Source organism: Gallus gallus, chromosome 3, assembly GCF_016699485.2.
Source record: "Gallus gallus isolate bGalGal1 chromosome 3, bGalGal1.mat.broiler.GRCg7b, whole genome shotgun sequence".
Taxonomy (NCBI): Eukaryota; Metazoa; Chordata; class Aves; order Galliformes; family Phasianidae; genus Gallus; species Gallus gallus.
In genome coordinates this window covers 105,705,912-105,725,366 of record NC_052534.1, presented here as the reverse complement: position 1 = coordinate 105,725,366, position 19,455 = coordinate 105,705,912, and the positions used below count along the sequence as shown (strand labels likewise).

The 19,455-nt window shown below is 46.7% G+C and overlaps 1 protein-coding gene across 27 annotated transcripts in view; it reads right to left on the bottom strand.

Moving 5' to 3' along the window:
• The window catches only part of EXTL3 (exostosin like glycosyltransferase 3), a 134,949-nt gene that overhangs the window by 99,266 nt on the left and 16,228 nt on the right, over positions 1-19,455 (bottom strand). For 17 of the 27 annotated variants that reach the window (XR_005858631.2, XR_005858632.2, XM_046939446.1 and 14 more), the window contains exon 1: positions 15,191-15,421. The exons of the other annotated variants lie outside the window; for them this stretch is intronic. The gene's annotated coding sequence lies outside the window, so the exon portion shown is untranslated. Of the gene's footprint in view, positions 1-15,190; positions 15,422-19,455 lie in introns of those variants that run through there. 27 annotated transcript variants of the gene reach the window in all.

Genomic DNA, 19,455 nt, shown 5'->3' with positions numbered 1-19,455 from the left:
TGCATATACAGGTACAGACACTTGAAAATGGTTTCTAGTTTTTCTGCAACTTTGTAAGGGAGAGAAAGCAAAGGTGTTACAGGAGCTAATTAAAAAAAAAAAAAAAACAAACAGAAAGGATGAGAGAGGGCGTTACTGTGTGCCTTAATTTTACAGGCAGGGTTGAAGAGGGAGGGGATGAAGTGCTTGTTTTGTATTTCTTACCATTAACTTCAAGGACTCTTGACCCAGAGAAATCCCTCAAGTTGGCCTGAAACACTGCTGAAAAATTATTCATCATCTGCTTGTCTGTACATGGCCATCCACATTACAGATGCAAGCTAACGAGTGCTCTGTCCAGAAGAGCATGCAGAAATGCAGGATGTGTTCAGAAAAGGGATGTACTCAAATTAAGGATGCCAAACACACCCAGATACTGCCATTCAGAGACTCCACATAAGCACTTTTTGTGCAGCAACATCTGTAAATCAAAGCATATTATTTCCCACCCTCATAATCAAGAGATTTGCTAGATTATCTAGAGATCTGTCTGATGGTGGCAGACAAAGCTGCTGAGCCTCATGCAGCTGCCTGAAATGGGCACTCAGGCAGAGAGCTCACTCGTGATGCTGAACAATGAACACGGTCCCTTCAGTGCTTGCCTCCAATTAGCAAAACTCTGGGTGCAGTGAGGAAAGAGCACATCACAGTGAGAGGAGTGGCCACAGGTGACAAATGCGTGTGCCAGCAGCCACTGCCTGGCAGATGAATGAGTCCCCACCTACCAAAGTGAGGATCACAGGCAGACGGCAGGCAGCAAGCACTTCATCACGTGCCAGGAGAAGCCAGGAAGACTTGAATATTGCTAGCACAGACAGCAAGGCTTGGAATGCAGCCCTGATAATAAACAGCTTCAGTTAATCCATATTCACAACACCTATCTCCAAAACGCTCCTCAGCCATTTAACTGTTGCTTCAAGTCATAGAATCAGAGAATGGCCTGGGTTGAAAAGGACCACAATGATCATCTGGTTTCAACCCCCTGCTATGTGCAGGGTCGCCAACCAGCAGACCAGGCTGCCCAGAGCCACATCCAGCCTGGCCTTGAATGCCTCCAGGGATGGGGCATCCACAGCCTCCTTGGGCAACCTGTTCAGTGCGTCACCACCCTCTGGGTGAAAAACTTCCTCCTAATAACCAACCTAAACCTCCCCTAAGTCACGGCATTATCACTGGACTTGATGATCCTTATGGGTGCTTTCCAACTTCAGATATTCTGTGTTCCATTATAAGAAAGAACTGGGTAGCAGCTTGCTGAATAACACTAGCCAGACGTCAGGACTGTGTACAACTGGGCCAGCTAAGTGCCCCACACCATGTAGGGCCCCTTCAGCAGGGAACAGTCACACACCTTTGAAAACATTTGAAAGGTTCCTGGCAGTCCTGCAGCCATTTGCCAACTGATGCTTCACCTTCAGGTTTGGGAGAAGGCAGATCCCAGCCCGCCTCATGGCTGAGAAGTATCTTCTTTGATATCTTTTCTAATTGTGTTATGCAATAAGTATCCAACACATGCAGGGGCAAAAATGCCCTTCAGCATTAATAACAAGTCTAGATTACTATAATCTTAACAGAAATAAGATCATAAGAGATTTTGTTACGTGACTCCGCAAATTACTTAAATCAAGCAAAAAAAAAAAAAACAAAGTTAAATTAAGACTTCTTTCCCTCTCTGTCCTTCATGCCTGCCTCAGTACACACAGTAAAATTAAAAACAGCTGTGAACTTTCAGATGCAGTATAGCAGCTCTGCATTGGCCTATGGAGGATCCAAGCCCTTATCTCAAAGAGCACGTGCCAAGGAGAGCTTATTTTTGGATGAGAGGTAATGGCCCTAAGTTGTGCCAGGGGTTGGATATTAGGAAATATTTCTCCTCCAAAAGAGCAGTACTGCAGTGGCACAGCTGCCCAGGGAGGTGGTGGGGTCACTGTCCCTGGAGGTGCTCCAGAACTGTGGGGATGTGGCACTGAGGGATGCGGGCAGTGGGCACGGTGGGGTGGGCTGGGGTTGGACTGAATGACCTTGGAGATCTTTTCCAACCTCCCTGATTCTGTGATTCTATTTCATGTCCTTTAAAAAGGCACAGCTTTCAAATAGAGTGGTGACTGACCATTTTGGAAAGATTCAGGATTGCACTGTACTGAGCCATCTAAGACCTTTACAGTAATTTGATAAACATTTTAGCATAGAATGCATTTGCTGCATTATGTTTGCTCTCTGAACTACAGAGGATCAATTGTAGGCATAAAGCTTCCCTAATGCTGGAAGCCACAACAGAGACGACACCACCCGGAACAAAACTGCATTGAAAAGCTGTGGGGTTCAAAGAGAATAGGAAGAAATAACCAAACATGCAGCAGCTCATCATTTCACACAATCATTAAGGTTGGAAAAGACCTGTATGATCGTCTAGTTCAACCATCCACCTACCACCAATATTGCCCATGTATCCATGTCCCTAAGTACTACATCTCCATGTTTCTTGAACACCTGCAGGGATCAGGGAATTCACCACCTCCCTGGCAGCCTGTTCCAATGCCTGACAACTCTTTGCTCCTCATGTCCAATCTGAACCTCCCCTGTTGCAATTTGAGGCCACTCCTGAGCCTCCTCCAGACTGAACCATCCCTGTTCCCTCAGTCACTCCCCATAACATTTGTGCTCCAGACACTTCACAGATCTATTGCCCTTCTCTGAACACCAAAGATGCTTCACTGTCTTTCCTATAGCGAGGGGCTCAACACTGAACACAACACTCAAGGTGAGGCCCCACCAGAGCTGAGTACAGGGGATGATCACCTCCCTTCTCCTACTGGCTGCACTACTTCTGACACAACCCTAGATGCCATTTGCCTCCCTGTCTACCTGGGCACACTGCTGGCTCATGTCCAGCCGAGCGTCAACTAACACCTTCAGATCCTGTTCCTCCCTGCAGCTTTCCAGCCACTCTGCCCCAAGTCTGCAGCATTACACGTGGTTGTTGTGACCAAAGTGCAGGACCTGTCATTTGGTCTTGAACTTCGTGCCACTGGCCTCAGCCGAACTTTGGGGCTGTGACCAGCCACAGGTTGGATTTCACTTTCTTGACCACACTGTGGGCCCTGCCCTCAAGCCAGTTTTTACCCAGCAGAGTATGCCTGTCCAAATCATGGGCTGCCAAGCTTCCAACAGATTCAGAGTCCTAAAGCTGCATCTTTTTCATGTTGAGTCCCAAAACTCGCTTATGCCAACAACAGATCCCTTGGAGATGACTCCAAGAGACCAACCTGCCAGGAGGCTGAAGGCCAGGTTCCACCATAGCTCCAAAACATGAGGGAAATTGAACGTTTTGGCTTCAGTTCTGCCAGCAGCTCATTCCAGGGACTCATGCCACTTGATATCCTTTTGCATCTCCACTTCTTCAGCTGCTTGGATGCACCAGTACTTCATCACGTTACTGCAGCATCTCAAACATGTGGAGCTGTCCATGCAACCTCAGCCCAAGGGCAGGAGAGGCCTTGGTGCCCTTCTGGATTCTCTTATCTTCACAGAAGGCAAAGCTTCCACAGAAGAAATGAAACCAGCAGATACCTGCACTGTGCCTGCTGATCTACACAGAAATCCTAGCCAGGCTCTTGTTTTTTAGATCTCCTTTTCAGCAGATTAAGAAAGATTATCCCAGGGGTATGGCAACCAACCAGAGTGCAGGAGATCATTTCAAGACATCTGTAATAGCACGCAATTAACAGCCTCTCCTCAATTTTGTCTCCTGGCCTCATTCATTAAGAAGATGTTTTTTTTAATCACCCTTACACAACACCTTTAACTAGCAACCCCTCTACTTCCATTACTGCCACTGCAGGCCTCAGGCTCCTCTTTCCTCCCCTTGAAATAGATTCAAAGCAACATCTTCATTTCCACTCCTGCTCATCCACATTGAAACTGCCTATACGCACATGCAAAACAAGCACAAATTACACCATTAACTTCAGCTTAGTCAGCTCACACCACAGACTAAGTCAATATTTGACAGATATTTAGCAAGGACTAGAATTTATTTAAATTCAGCACATCGTGCCCACAAGAGCGGATTTAGCAGAGGATGAGAGACAACAGGACACGCTGCTTGGGATTTGGAGGACAAAAACTTGCCACTTCGTAACCACAGAATTCTTTCAACTGGATACCTCCTGTTGTCACAAAAAGGAGGTGAGGGAAAAGCAGGATCTGAGCTCAGTCCAAACCTTGTGAGGAACAACCAGCTTTCCTGGGGGCAACGTTGTGCGTGAGTGAGGACGTCCCATCTTTCAGAGAAGAGGGGTTGCTAAGGCAATCCACCTAAAGGCCTGTCATCTGTACCAGCCCACAACTTCAACACATCCCATTAATGCCAGCTGTAGGGCAGCTGAGTTCGTACACAGCCTTGGTTTTCAACAGAAACCAGGAAAAAAATAAGAAACTGTTGACTGCAAGACAGTCCCCTTCCACAATTTTTAGAAGCTTCTAAAACCCAGTGGTCCAAAACAAGCACATCCCAGCAGACGTCGATGCTGGGAGTCAGCCACATCTCTCCACAGATGCCATCGCTCCCAATGATTGTTTTCCAGAGCACGAGCTCCAGTCCAAGCACAGCGTCAGCGCAGTTCTGAGCTTTGTGCCAGCACGGGCCAGAAGAATAAAGACTGCTGAAACCACCCAGCATGCCAAATGGGTTTAACAACATATCAAAGAAATAGGTTTAACCCAAATTGTGTCAGTTTTCATATGAATAAGATCAACATACATCCCTTTTCAACGTAAAAATGTAGATAAAACAGAACCAAGAGCAAATTCTTCCCCTCCTCTGTGGTTAAAGACCAATACAAAAGCTTCTGGATCCCTCTAACCCTGTTACATGTGCTAGTTCTTCCTGCTGGCTGGCAAAGTTTTTACTTACATGAGCCCTTGGGAGCAGTGCCAAAACCGAAGAGTAAAAGGAACAGGTCAGTGAAAAATCCCAACAAACAGAGCATCACAGGGAGACAGGAATCAAAATTAATCATTTTTTTGATCAAATCTCCTTCTCTGCACTACCAAGGCAGAGCTGCCACCAGCAGAGAAGGCTGCACACTGCAAACAAAGCTATGTGTGTGTGAACTAAATGTTCCCTGCATTGTACTTAACAGTCTGAGAGAGGAGTCCAAACACCAAGTAAATAAACAGGCAATAGGCCCAGGCCCCTGACAAAGCAGGGAAAGGAAAAAGCAGGGAGAAGGACAGATGTAAGCACAGGAACAAAGCTGAACAAAAGATAATGTAACAGGTTTGGTTTTCTGTGCTGTTTGTTAGCAGCTTCATTTGGAAAACAACCCACGTGCTTGCAGATCCTCTCCAACTGTCCCTCCACTGCTCTCAACTTAGGAAGTCAGTGGCCATTTCAACTGTAGGCAGAGGAGGTTGAAGTTTCCTGTATCTTCTGCACAAACAGAAACTCTGCTCAACAATGGCCAGGCAGAGACCTAAATTAATACACTTATAAATGGCAACGGAGTTTAATATCTGTCCCGGAGGCATTCAAGGCCAGGCTGGATGTGGCTCTGGGCAGCCTGATTTGGTGGTTGGTGACGTGCACATAGCAGGGGGATTGAAACCAGATGATCATTGTGGTCCTTTTCAACCCAGGCCGTTCTGTGATTCTATGATTTCTATTTGCCTGTCTGTCCACATGCAGCCTCCCACCCAGCACTGCTGCGGGCAGCTTACCTCACTTGGCAAAAAAAATGCACCCACAAAACCAAAAGAAACCTAGAAGTAGTAGTGCTGCAGTTCAGGTAGCTTTGTGCCCCATCACCGTGTAAAAATTAAAAAGATATAAAAGGATATAGCAACTAATGAGCAGAACTTTTCTTGCACCTGTAGATGTACTGCAGCTGGAAAAGCTGAAGGAAATCACACTGACAGCAGTGGACACACACATCCGTATCATGCATTTGAAAGCACAAAGAACAAAGCTCTGCTGAATGTGGGAATTGGAAAGCCTGACAGATTTAACCCAGGTTATCCCGTGGCAAATTAGCTACTGTTGAAACACAAGGCATTACATCATCTATTTGCAAGGATTTTTTTTTTTCCAAGCTAAATTATTGTGTTCACAGCTTAAAAAATATCATTTCTTCCTAACAGACTCAACAAAATGAAGGGGTGGATCAAGCTCTTTGCAGGGAAGCACACACCTAAACTGCTCTGCAAGTTCAAACACAAGGTTTTATCTAGAATTTAGCAGAAAATATAGTGCCCCTTCAGGCCTATCTGTTCAGATTCAAGGATGAAAAGCCCATTTTTTTCAAAATTATGCTGTGCAAAATAATGGAATCACAGAACAGAATCAAAGAACATCCCGAGTAGAAAGGGAGCCACAGGGATCATCTACTGGGGGCTGAACTCACATAGCTCTGCCAGACACCCAGGTGATGAGACGGGTGTTGGGGGCTCACCTGATCCTTCCTTCCATTTCTGCCATCTACCTAAATAGCTGCAGATTCCACTCCTAGATGCCACACCGCCTTAATGGGCCACACTGAGAGGCAGAGAAGGATCAGCTGCAAACTGAGCTGCTGGAGGCACCACCAGCGCCTGTTCTCTTGTTCAACTTGTAGACTTGTTTTCCCTCGATCCCCACACATCTGTTGGTGCAATCTTGTTTCTCAAAGCTTGGCAGAACCCTAATTCTGCAGCACCTGCTTTTCAACACTTGCTTCTCAGAGCTTTCTCCAGTGAGTCTGAAGGGCCAAGCTCTCACAGGCTCTCTCGGTGCAGCTTTGAAAACCATGATGCACTGGAAAACTGAAGCACCCAGTTGATCTGAGAGGTTTCACACAAGCTGGTGTTCCAGCTCTTCAAACTCAAGAACTGTCAGATGTCAGAAAGTGGAAGTATGCCAGGCAAAGCATTTGAAAACAGCTAAAGGAGAAATCATTGGTCTCATCCCCAAGAAGAGAAAGTTTTACACATAGATACACAGCTTGTGCAGATTGAGGCCCTCTGATATGTTTGGCAGTTTCATATATACCAACCCACGTTGGCCGGTGACCACAAGGCAGGGCATCCAAGCAAGGAACAAGATTTTTATCAACTAAAACTTCATAAAAGAAGGATTCTTCTTCTAAAACCAGCACAGGCTTGGAATACAGCTCTGTCACCATCATGCCTTTAGATATTCAAGAGTACAGTGAGAAATTTTGTTTTAGATTTAAAAAAATATTAAAGGGTTATTTTGAGTAATGGACAAGCAATGGGGGCTCTAAGAATAAAATACTCCACAAAAAGAAAAGAAAAATCAACAAAGTTCAAGAAAACTCCATCTGTGGAAGTCCTGTTAAAGGTAAATTACCCTTTGAAACAGCCAGAACTGTAATAAACAGAGAAGAATGGGCTTTGCTGTCAGGATGTAATTAAAAAAAGAAACAAGCAACACAACCACTCCGCTCTGTTCCATATGGAGATAGCCAGGAGCTGATTTGGGAGAATGTCAAGCAAACAAATTTTCACTCTGAGATTGCAAAAGGTCACTGCAAACAATTACTACAACGAATACTAAAAGCAACATATGCCTATGCTTTTTCTCAATTTAACAAGATATCTTTACAGCTTTAGTTACGATATGGAAGGAGTAACAACACTGAGGATTACACAGCCACGTTCAGTCATTGTGCAAATACCAGGGAACCATTAAAATTGCATTTCAATGTGAGTAGGCTGTACAAGTGTTCGCTTCCTCTTCTCCCTCTGCTTTTGCCAATTGCAGCTCCCAAAACAGATCTGATCCACAGTTAAACTCAGGCCAGAACGAAGACATTCCTTGCCATGTATGGGAAATAAGGAGGTTATTAATTTCACTTCTCATAATAGAAGAGCAGAAGACACGGTAAAGAGGCCTCGGGATAAAAAGTCAGGCAATAAAAAGAAGTGCTCACGTCTCAAAGATGTGCACCAATAGCACATCTTCCCAGCTGTCTCCCTGCCAAGCAGCCTTCAGAATGGGGCATTTTCTTCTTTCAGTGCGACTTCAGTCCCCATTAACAGGGACTGCATGCGTCAGCACAAAACTTTTGTCCAGCAGCACGCAGGAACTGAAAAATGAGCATCCTATTCCAATGACCTTCACAGACATACACAACAGTGAGCCATTCTTGTCCATTCAGCATGTTCATTTATAACAAGTCCCACAGATTCACTAAATTACCCTCCGTGGTCCTGAGCAGGCTCAGGATTTGCAATTAGGATAAAAGAGGCTGGGAGCAAGCCCCTGACATCAGATATGACCTCAATACCTGCTCTACACATGTCCACGCTTTACAGTGCTCAGCTACTCCTGTTGCTGCCAGAAGAGGTCAAGCATACACAGGCATTGCCCTCCCTAAGGAACAGGCACCCATCCCTACTCTCCTATTCAGCAGCAAAGGAGAAGCAAACCCAGCTTTTCTCTGTGCTGCCTCGAGGTCTTTGCCTTTTGAGGAACAGACCAGCTCTGACCCAGCACCTCCCTAGCTCCAGCACTGGGATGCCATGGGAATGACAAGTTCTACTTCCTGAAAATTAATGAAGCTTGGAACAAAGGGAAGGTGACAAAGGGCTCTGGTATAATCCTCTCTTTCCCCAGAAGGCTCCACACAAGCATACAGCCAATACTCACAGTACGATGACTTAGCACTGCACTGCCTCAATACGCTCACACGAGCTTTTGGTAAACCAGGCTAAGAATAGGCACAGGGACAGCAATGCATGCAAATAAAACACCCCTGCGTAGCAGCATGAAGCTCACAAGAAATACTTGCGGTGCCACTTCTGCTTCAATCAGTTTTAGGAAGAGGAAATTCACTTTGGTTCTTTTTATAAAACCCATTCTGTTACGTTTGTAAAACAGCTGCCACTTTCTCTGCCCAATATAGCCACTTCCAGCAGTAACCAAAGGATCGCTGTGGCTGCGCATGTATTATGTATAAGAGATGCATATTAAAACAGACTTGAGATCTGTCTGGAGATTACTTGTCACTCCTCCAAGTCAATGGAATGATACCAAGATGCAAGTCAGCGCAGAGCCCAGGCTGTACCTGTATGAACTGCTCCAAAAGATGCTCTGGGCATTGCTGCCTGAGTAATGTCAGCTGAAACGAGCTCAGCAAGGCAGGCAGACAACGGAGAGAAAAACATCTTCCTCCCTGACACCTCCTTTCACAAGGAAGAAATAATTGCGTAGCTTGGCCTTTCTAATCAAGACTGTTGTCCTTGTATTTTTAAAAGTCATTTGCAGAAAAAAAGCAGAGCTGATTCCTAAGGAAAAAGAGAGAGCTTCAGTGCAAAAGCCTCGAGATACCTGCCGGCTCCAGCTCAATTGCTGCTCCCAACTAACTGCACCCCTGAGACACTTGCAAGAGACTCAGTGCTATTCTTCACTGCCACGAAGTAAAAACAAAGTCAGCAAACCCTGGGGGCAAACGGGAGAAAGCGGTGGCAAGATTTCTTTCCATCTTTTATTATTTGCATCAAGTCTTAATTCCTGCTAATAACTCTGAGATGTACATCAACAATAACACATGGCAGTGTGTTTCAATACAGCCCAGCAGCATTAAATCAAAGAGGTTCCGTGTGCTCTACTTTTAGGAAGGGCAGCAAAAGAACCACCACCCAGCACACCATGACCATGACCAGGTTACCTCTCCCCATGACCAGGTTACCTCACCTTTTTCCACGCCTTTGTTTTTTGTTTCTGGGTGCATGGCTGAGAACTTGCAAGGGAAGGCTTAACACCAGTGAATTGTCAGACACCACAGTAATTAGTGGCAGCTTCCCAACACATCCATCTCTGGCCACGGTTCTGATAGCTGGCTCCTCCTCAATGCCCACATTAAAATCAAGGCACACAAGGTAGGCGGCAGATTCATTTACCCAAGGGCTTCCCAGAAGAGATGCCTAAGGAAAGAAATATCTTACCTAAACAGTGCCTGTTTGGTCGGTTGTTTTTTAAAACTACCTGTTATGTGACTGCTATCTTCATTAATAATCTGAGAAAGATGTTAATGTGCCCACTGACATAAAGTAGATGTACAGTGCATTTCTAGACAATAGGCACCCATAGCGCACGTATCCAACCAGCAACTTACTTCAAAAAGAGGAAGGCAGGATTGTGCTGCCTTCTGCCTACCTGCTGCTCACACATCATGGCTGTGACGTTACCGATCCACTTAGACCAAAGAGTTTTGGTCTATTTTATTTACAGACCCTTGCAAGTTCCCCTGCAGACACAAAGGCCTTAGGAACCCTCCAAAAGAAACCCACAGAGCAGCTCACCCCATGCTCCACAGATCTGGGCTCTGCTCTCAGCTCTCAGCTCGTCACTTGATCGGCAGCTCTTCCTGTCACAAGCTCCAATGCTTTCATGCCAACCTTTTCCAGAAGTCATCTGCACGTCAGTGGTACTATACAGCAGCACCAACACAGTCCAGAACACATCATTTCCCACTAGGTGCCTGCATAGAGCAAACCTGCAGTATAATTACTTCCTCATGCTTATAACAGAAGCGCTGAAAGATGAGTACAAATCCCATCCCCACGCGCTCTGGTGTTACATACAATGTGAAGGCATTTAATCAAGGGAGGAGAAGATAATCCTCTCCACATTCAGTTGTGTGCCTTATTCCATCACACCCAAATCTGGACCCAAGATGTGGTACAGACACATATGAGACGAGGAAAATCAAAGCAGTTAGGTTATGATGATGGCACGAAGTAATGGAGGGTGTTGATGGCTTTAATTGTGCTGCCTTTACATAAGCAAAGGGTCCAATTACCACAGTAAGCTGCCAAATGAATTCATCTTCTCTTTGACTGGCCTTAGAAAGTACTCAGCCCGTCATAAAGCATCCCCCCTCAGGGAAACCACACATGCATGGAACAACTTGTTTCCTTCTAGATGACATTTTGGCATTCCAACACATAGAATTCACTTTCAAACACATTCAGAGATGACCAACGTACTGGCGCAGATTTGAGATGACTACACAGCTCCACAATCCCTTCATGTGACACAAAGTAGTACGAAACAGTAAGAAAGCTCATCCTGCAGAGCCAGATGTCAGGACGTGTGCTTCAGCACAGCAGTGCCATAACCAAAATGCAACGGGAAGGGGAGCAATCCTCAGGCTACGTGTGTTGCCAGCATCCCCGAGAAGAATGTCAGATAAGAAGATATCTCTTAGTATTCTGAATCATGGGGAAGGCATTTTATGAAACAAGACAGGTAAAAGGTTAACCAGTTGGAAACTATGCAGGAAAAAAAAAGAAGTGTTACCTGTACAGAGAGAAATGTTGTTAGCATTTTGTATTAGAAGAAACTTGAGAGGGTTTCCTGCATTCATGGGTTAACTCCATGTTCTCATACTGCCCTCAGTATGTTTGCATCTGTAGCAAAATGACAGAGGTTTCCTTAATTCATCAAAACTCATGCAGGGGAGGGGACAGGCAGAAAAAGACACTCAGCCAACTCCATGCAGTGACATCACAACTATCTAAGGAAGTGATGATAAGGGTGAAAGAAACTCCTTTACATCAAACTATATGTAGTCATTGAACAGCCTGAGTTGAAAAGGACCACAGTGATCATCTGGTTTCAACCCCCCTGCTACGTGCAGGGACGCCAACCAGCAGACCAGGCTGCCCAGAGCCACATCCAGCCTGGCCTTGAATGCCTCCAGGGATGGGGCATCCACAGCCTCCTTGGGCAACCTGTTCAGTGCGTCACCACCCTCTGGGTGAAAAACTTCCTCCTAATATCTAATCTAAACCTCTGCTGTTGCAGTTTAAAACCATTCCCCTTCTGCTAAGTCATTAGCACAAGGTTATTAAGTCATTGTCATTAGTGGGAGTCTTCGGGTTCCCTTCCCCTGGACAACCAGAAAAGCTTAAATTTGCTTCATTGACGAGTCTCAGTTTTCTGTATTTCACTCACTGTGACCAACAAGGGACAGATCGCTTTGTAGTCACTGCAAATGCCACACAGCCCTGAAAAGCCACCACCAGCCACTGCCAGTTAGCAGGGGCAGATGCCAGCAGAGGGAGCACAGCACACCTGTGCACTCCTTACATAAAAGCAGAGGTAGATCCAACTCTGCCAGCAAATGCTGAATTTAAAAATATGTATTGAAACTTGCTTTAAAATCGTCACAGTCCTGTAGGAAATGTCCAGCAAGCCAAGCAAAAAGCTACAAAATGCCCTTTCAAATACATTTCTGAAAGATTAGTCAATCCTCTAAATGGCTCCTGCTGGTAGCAGACATCAATTAGCTAACAGCAATGATTTCACAAAAACAGGATTGCAATCTGTGCTTCAGAACTGGGCCTGTGATTGCTGCATAATAACACCTATTTACTGGTTGGCCAGCGCTCAGGGCTTCCTACACCCCAGGTCAGATAGGGATCAATTAGCTGTGAGCCATAGAGCTATATGCACTCCTGTCTTCATCCTTCTTACCCAAACCCCAAAACCTCAAACTGGCTTTGCACCTCTTTTCAGGCAATATCCACCTTATTTGCATCTGAGAATCAGACATCTCAGCTGCAGGAGCCAACTCAACCACGACAATCACCAGTAAACAGCACTATAAAGTCTTCTCCGAGAAGAAAATTGTGGGCTCTGCTTTTGAGGATATGTCTAAATTGCAACCACAGTGCTACAAGCATACTCAGAGCAGCCATAGCCCAGCAAGCACAACAGGGGTTGTACGGACAACTGTCTGGCCCAGCTGCGTGCCTCAAATCCCATGTAAATGCTGCCCCAGCAGCTGCATTCCAGCAGAGATACAACTAACTGTACTGAAACGCCCCATGCCTGAATACGCACATGGACATCACTTGTTTTTTTCACAGACCCCATGTATTTTGCTTGCTGAGTGGTTAGGTCATAAGGACCTCCATTTGGGTTAGGATTCATTCATTACAGTAACACAAAAATTCCAGGCTGGGTTAAAACCCCAGTGTTAGGAACTGCTTCAGTCTGTGCGTGACCCAAAAAGGGGTATTTAGCACACATAACAGGTAGGGAAATGAGACAACAAGCACAGGGAAAACCTCTCCGCTGGTGAGGAGTCATGATCCAGTGATTGGGTAGTCCTTCCCAGTTCTGTATTTTGTGGGGTTTTTCCAAAGTAGAAAAATTGCCTCTGGACTAGGAACCAACTGACATCTGACCACTATGATCTTGGCTTCAAATAGCTGGCACATCTGGTTAGCTGCATCTCCCAGCCTGCTGGAACTGTTATGGGAAGGAGAAGGAATGCCCTGAGGAAAGAGGGGAAGGTGACAGGAGTCAAACAGCAGGGAGGAAAATCAGGCAGCAGAGATCGTGAGGGAGAGAGAACAAATAGACACAGCCAGAAGAAAAAAGAAAGGTGAACTCAAAAAACATTAAGATGATGATGCTGTGGGATTTCAAAACTTAATAGTCACAGAAAGCAGATTTGAGGTGGCCTCTGGCTCCCCACATGCAAGCAAGCACTAGTAATATATCAAACAGCGTTCAAACCCGTGTCTGAACAGTGACATGCTACAAACACCCAGAGGAAGATGATCTTTCCCATCCCACCTTAACAGCACAAAAACAGCCTTCCAATTCTGCCGTGTACCACTGAGAAACAGCCTAAACGACGGCATTTCAACAACTGTGGTTTTCTTGTTTTGCACATTTGCTGCTTCTGCTCTGATTTGACAACTGCCAAAAGCCATCCTCGCATGCAAACAAACATGAGAGCTAACAGTCTCCACTTGCAAAATGAGAGAATATCAGAAAACTCTTTTGGACTTCCCTTCTGCAAAGAGACATCAAGAAGTTCAAGAACTGTCAGTACCCCAGCTGAGCTGCCAGAAGAATTTGGCTGTGCCACGCTCAAATGAAGACAGCCCATTACCCCTGCTCCAGAATCTCTTAACACTGAGCTGAACTGATGCAAACTCCGGTTTCTGGAATGAAAACTGAAAAAACAGAGGCATCACAAAGCCATTAAGTGAATGTGGGTAAAGCCACGTGTAACAGCAGGACCCTCAGATGGTATGTGAAGCCAGGGGGCTTTGCGGGGGTGAACACTTCTCCCATCACCCCAAATTCAGACCCTGGTTCACTTCTGATGCTCCCTTTGCATAGAAAGAAGTTTAGGATTATTTACTACCTACTAAAGCCCCAAAACACACCCAGTGTGCCAAGAGCCTCATTATCTCAATTACAACAGAAATATCAATCAAAGCACATTTGCAACGCGTGCGTCAGACTTTGACATCTCACATAGATTTCTCCACAAAAGCAGAAATATCCGTCAGAGCAACCTGCCCACGACACCCGACTCAGGAAACAAAGTTATTTCATCTCCTTCTTACAGATACCAAGCTTGCCCTACTGAAACCCAGAAGTGTTGAAGCCAAGCTATCATATCAGGGTATCGACGCACACTTATCAGATGCATGCATAAGCAACAAGAGACCAGAAACCAACCAGGGAGATGCACTCACTGCTTGGCTTCTAACACACGCAGCAGCAGAACGGCGCTCCTGGAGAGGATGCTTTGCTCCTCCGTGCATCCTGAGCACCCACTGAACGACTTCCAGCTGCAAAACCGTTTGGCTCAGGGCATAGCCAGGGGTTGGGCACTAATGTGTTAGCCCACGCTTTTTTTTTTTTGATTAAGGAAGGAACCCGATGTTTTTAAGGTCGAAAGCAGCGGGGAACGCTGAAGGATAAGATAAATTGGAGGGGGAAAAAAAACAGCACAAAGCTCAACTTCAGCAAAGAACTCGAGGGGAGGAGGCTGAGCAGGGCGCTAGGCCTCGAGCCCCCAGACCCACCTCAGGACGGGGGCAGCGGGCGGGAGCTGCTGGGATGCGGCGGCCCCACGAGGCACGGCGGGACGAGGGGCTGTTTTAAGCCCCCTCGCAGCTTCAGCCCAGCGCAGCCCCCCCATCACCGAGGTCCGAGCTGCGGGGGGTGGTCCCGGCCCCCCGTGGGACCCCCACCTTCTCCCTCAGCCCCGAGGGACCCCGCCCGGCCTTTCCCTCAGGGAACGCGAGGGGGCTCCCCCCGGGCCGTACCACCCCCTCGGTCACACGAGCTCCCCCCGCCGCTCCCCCCGCCGCGTGGTACGCTCCAGCCTACCTCTCGGCGCCCTCGCTTCACCCTCCAGGCGGAGCCGCGGTGCCGGCGCCCGCTGCGAGTGGCTGGGGGGGGAGCCACAGCCTCTGCCTTGTCTTCCCCCTCCGGCTGCCCTCCCCTGCTCCCCCCCCCCCACGTCCGGGCGCAGTTGGTTTGTTCCGAAAAGCCGGCCGGTCTTCTACCCTAAACCGCTGGATCTCTCACGTCTTCGGCCATTTCCGACCGAAGTGGCGGAAGTTGCCGAAGTGACGGCGGAACTTAACGGCCTGTTCCGAAGGGTGAACGGAGAGAGCCGAACCGCTGACGGAGATAGCCGAAGGGCTGAAGGGGCGGGGGCCAGGACGGCGAAGGAGGAGACTTCTCTCCGGAAACTACCGAGAAGAGCCGAAGTGCCGCAGGAGGCGGAGCATCGCCGCCCTCCCATCCAGAGGGGGCTCGCCGGACTCCGCGCATGCGCACTGCGGGGAGGCGTTTTTCCCGCCTAAAGGTGGGCACGTGCTGCCCTCTTTGCTCTCCTCAGCGAGGAGCCGCCATGATGGGTGTGTGTCCTCTCAGTGCCCCACACAGCGCTTGCGTAGGCAAACACACCCCAGGCAACACATCGAGTTGGCTCCAGCCATGCCCCAGCACCCCTGCAAGACTGAGGGTACACACAGGGAGTTCAGCCCTGTGATGAAACCACCATGGGGACTGTAAAGGTTGGCACTGATCCCCTGCAGAGATGTCCAGATGGCTGCTGGCAGAAGGGGTTATGCAAACCACTGTGTTCTGGGGTGCTGATACAGTGCAGGCCCTGCTTATGAGTACTGCCAGACCACTGCAGATGGGATTTCATTACCAAGTTGCCTCTCGATCCAAACTGGACCTTTTGGATTAATGCTACAAATTATCACTCAGTCTGGACAAAAATGATGGAGAATATCATTCCTGGTTTTAACTTCTTAACGGCATTTACAATGCCAACAGCACTTATAAGGGCAGCAACATCAAATTTATGCAGACAAGTACCAAACATACCATGCAAAAAATGGCGACTGAAGCAAAGGAATTAGGGAAAAAAAAAAAAAAAAAACCAACAACAAAGCAGTGGGGAAATAAAGGGGGCAACAAAGGCAAGGAATGGTGGCAGCCATCATCCTACAAGAAAGCCAACTCCAGCAGCTTTAGTACTTCTTGTTTATTACTTTATGCACTTTCATTTTACAGATATATTAGGGCCCCACAAAGGCCTTCATATCTATGGGTACCAAGTCTCACCCCAAAACACAAAACCTGGCAGCTTGTGGGGGACTGGGGGATCTGAGAGAAGAAACAGGTTTATCTCCATAGGAGAAGGAAGGGTGGCAACTGTGGCGTATCTCCAGGAATCTCTGCTTTAATAAAACATGAGCACTTCAAAACTGCGAGGAACCACTTTTCCACCACTCTGCACTTTTTTAACAGTCATTTACACATGTGTAAAGCATGCGAGGAGAAACTAACTTTTATCCTGAGATGGAAAAACGGTGAGGGTGAGAGGGGGAGCAAGTCCACCTGTTGTTAGACACTGAAATGCAATCCCACAAGCAGGGAGCAAGGATGGAAGGGTAGGTACTCTAAGGCTCTCAAAAACAGTATTTTATCTTTTCCAGCCCATCCAGCCTGACCTTGAACACCTCCAGGGTGGGGACACCCACAACTTCTCTAGGCAACCTGTTCCAGTGCCTCATCACCGTCACTGTGAAGAATTTCTTCCTGATATCTATGTCAAAATCTACCCTCTTCAATAGCCATTACCCCTTGTCCTGTTGCTACCTGCCTTTATAAAAAGTCTCTCTCCAGCTTCATGACCCTCCTCTGGACCTGTTCCAACAGCTCAATGTCCTTTTGATGCTGGGGGCCCCAGAACCGGATGCAGTACTCCAGGTGGGGTCCCAGAAGAGCAGAGGGACAGAATCATCTCCCTCAACCTGCTGGTCACACTTCTCTTGATGCAACCAACCCAGGATACGGCTGGCCTTCTGGGCTGCAAGCACACATTGCTGGCTCATCTTGAGCTTATCAACAGACACCCCCAAATCCTTCTCCTCAGGGCTGCTCTCAAGCCATTCTATGTCCCCCAACCAAGGTGCAGGACCTTGCACTTGGCCTTGTTGAACTTCATGAAGTTGGCATAGGCATTGAGCCTGCCCAGGTCTCTCTGCAGCTGCAATCTAATGCCGTGGATGCTATCACTCCTTCATGCCCTCTTCTCTGTTTGAATAGTCTCCACTTAATCATTTTTCCTTGTCTGGACCAAATTCTGCTTCTCATCTCCCTTGCAAGCTTTTCTCACTTCCAACACATTAATGTTTCATCTCTGCTGTAGATTACACCGAGTCATTTTGAGCAGGTATTAAGGAGTTTCAGAGCCAGCTAGTGCACAGCCCTATGGCATACTTCCATGGCCTGAAATAAACCTCAGAAAAACATCCGTTCCTCTTCAAGGGAATAACAGTCTAAGGGGAGGACCAAACTTACATCTTTTCCTTGCCAGAAGGCTACAGTCCTTCTGGCAAAACTTTTTTAACCTCTTTCTCCTCCCTTCCACAGGATACAGTACCAAGACCTGACCACCTGCAGACTCCACAAGCCTTGTGGAATGTTTTTTAGACCACACTCCTAACCTCAGACAGTCCTATCAGATTTCATAGGATTCAGTCACTTGTTAGCCCCAGGGTGCTCTTGGTGCAGAACAGGTAAAACACATCTCTACTACACATCTCCCAGCCCCAGTGGGACAACTACACGTACGGGATAAAGCTAAATTCTCAGTCCTGCTGAGACTCTGACTGTTCTTGTCCCTCAGGTATCTCACAGTATGCTTCACAAGAGAGGAGTAATTAATCTGGAATGCTGGCCCAATTCCAGTTTAAGTACTAACGTTTGGATGGTTTACATTCTCCCTGCAGTTTTGAGTGAATATGGATTGCTTTTTTCCTCCTTTCTTTATGCCACAAAAGTAGTGGCCTGGCACTGCTCGTGCTCTTGGAGCAGCTGCCAGGCTCTGCAGTGTGAGTAGCTGCATTTCAGTGATAGGCAAAGGCATCTCATTTGCTTAAATAAAGTACCGTGAAGACCCCATGGGCACAAGAAGTGCTGTTAATAATACACCCTATTGCTGGGCATAAAGTGAAGCAAGGGCTAGAGCATGTCATGAAACTGTAATTGAAAAGTCAACATAAGAATGGACACACGGGCATAAAGCACAAGAACGTTTTTCTCCAAAATACTAATTCAGGCTTGGACCCGGTGCAGCTCCAGCTGGAATCCAAAGAGCAAAGATAATGAACTCTCAGCATCCTGCACAGGAAAACTAGATCATGATGGCAGGAGAAAATAAGTCTATAAAAGCAGTGAAAGTTTTGCGCAAGATGCTGGGATGTCTGAGGATATGGCCTGGTAGTAAAAAGGCACGAGGAACAGAAATGTCTGTTCCCTTGTTCACAGATGCCCAATTAGTGTTTCTTATTTTAGCTAGATATTGGAAAGAAAGAACATAAGAAGGAAAGAAACGGGGTAGAAGGTTTTAAGATGTAATATTATGGATCACACTCAGTATGTCAAGTTGCACTGCCACAGATTTTATTAAGAATAAAATTCTAGAAAAATTCATTAAATGATTGCATTATGCTTTGTTTATAAAACTATACATAACCAGAATACGTCATTACCTTTGGAGAACCACAGAACCTAAAAGGGTAATTTAAGTATTTCAGCAACAATGTAGTTAAGGGAGATTAGGACAGTGGTTACAAATAAACCGTGAGAGACCAGATGGCTCAGAGGATGGGTAATGAGACATGCAGCTTTCCTCCTCCCCCAGTGTGTCCCAGATCATTAGCGACTGAAAGCTGTTACTAGCACTGACTATTTTTCACAAGCAGTTTATTGACCCAAATATGGTTTTGCTCATCCCCAAAACTACTGGCAAACCAATTTCAGTATGGCAAGTCCTCCGGGCTTTGGTGGAGCTACATAGAGTCAGAGGGTGAAGGCAGAGGGTGTTGCCTTCCTACCTTGCCTGTATGTAACCGCTTGCAGCAATTCTACTGCATTTTTGTGGATCTTGCCTCCATTTCCTTTGCATTTTTTTTAGTTACCTCAAAAATGAAGTGCTCAGAGCCACGCAGAGTCATTTTGTGTGAGGGAATCAAGTCTGTCCAGGTGAATTCAAAGCTAGGTTGGATGGGCCCTGGGCAGCCTCCTCTAGTGAGTGGCGACCAGCCCATGGCAGGGCTTGGGTCTCG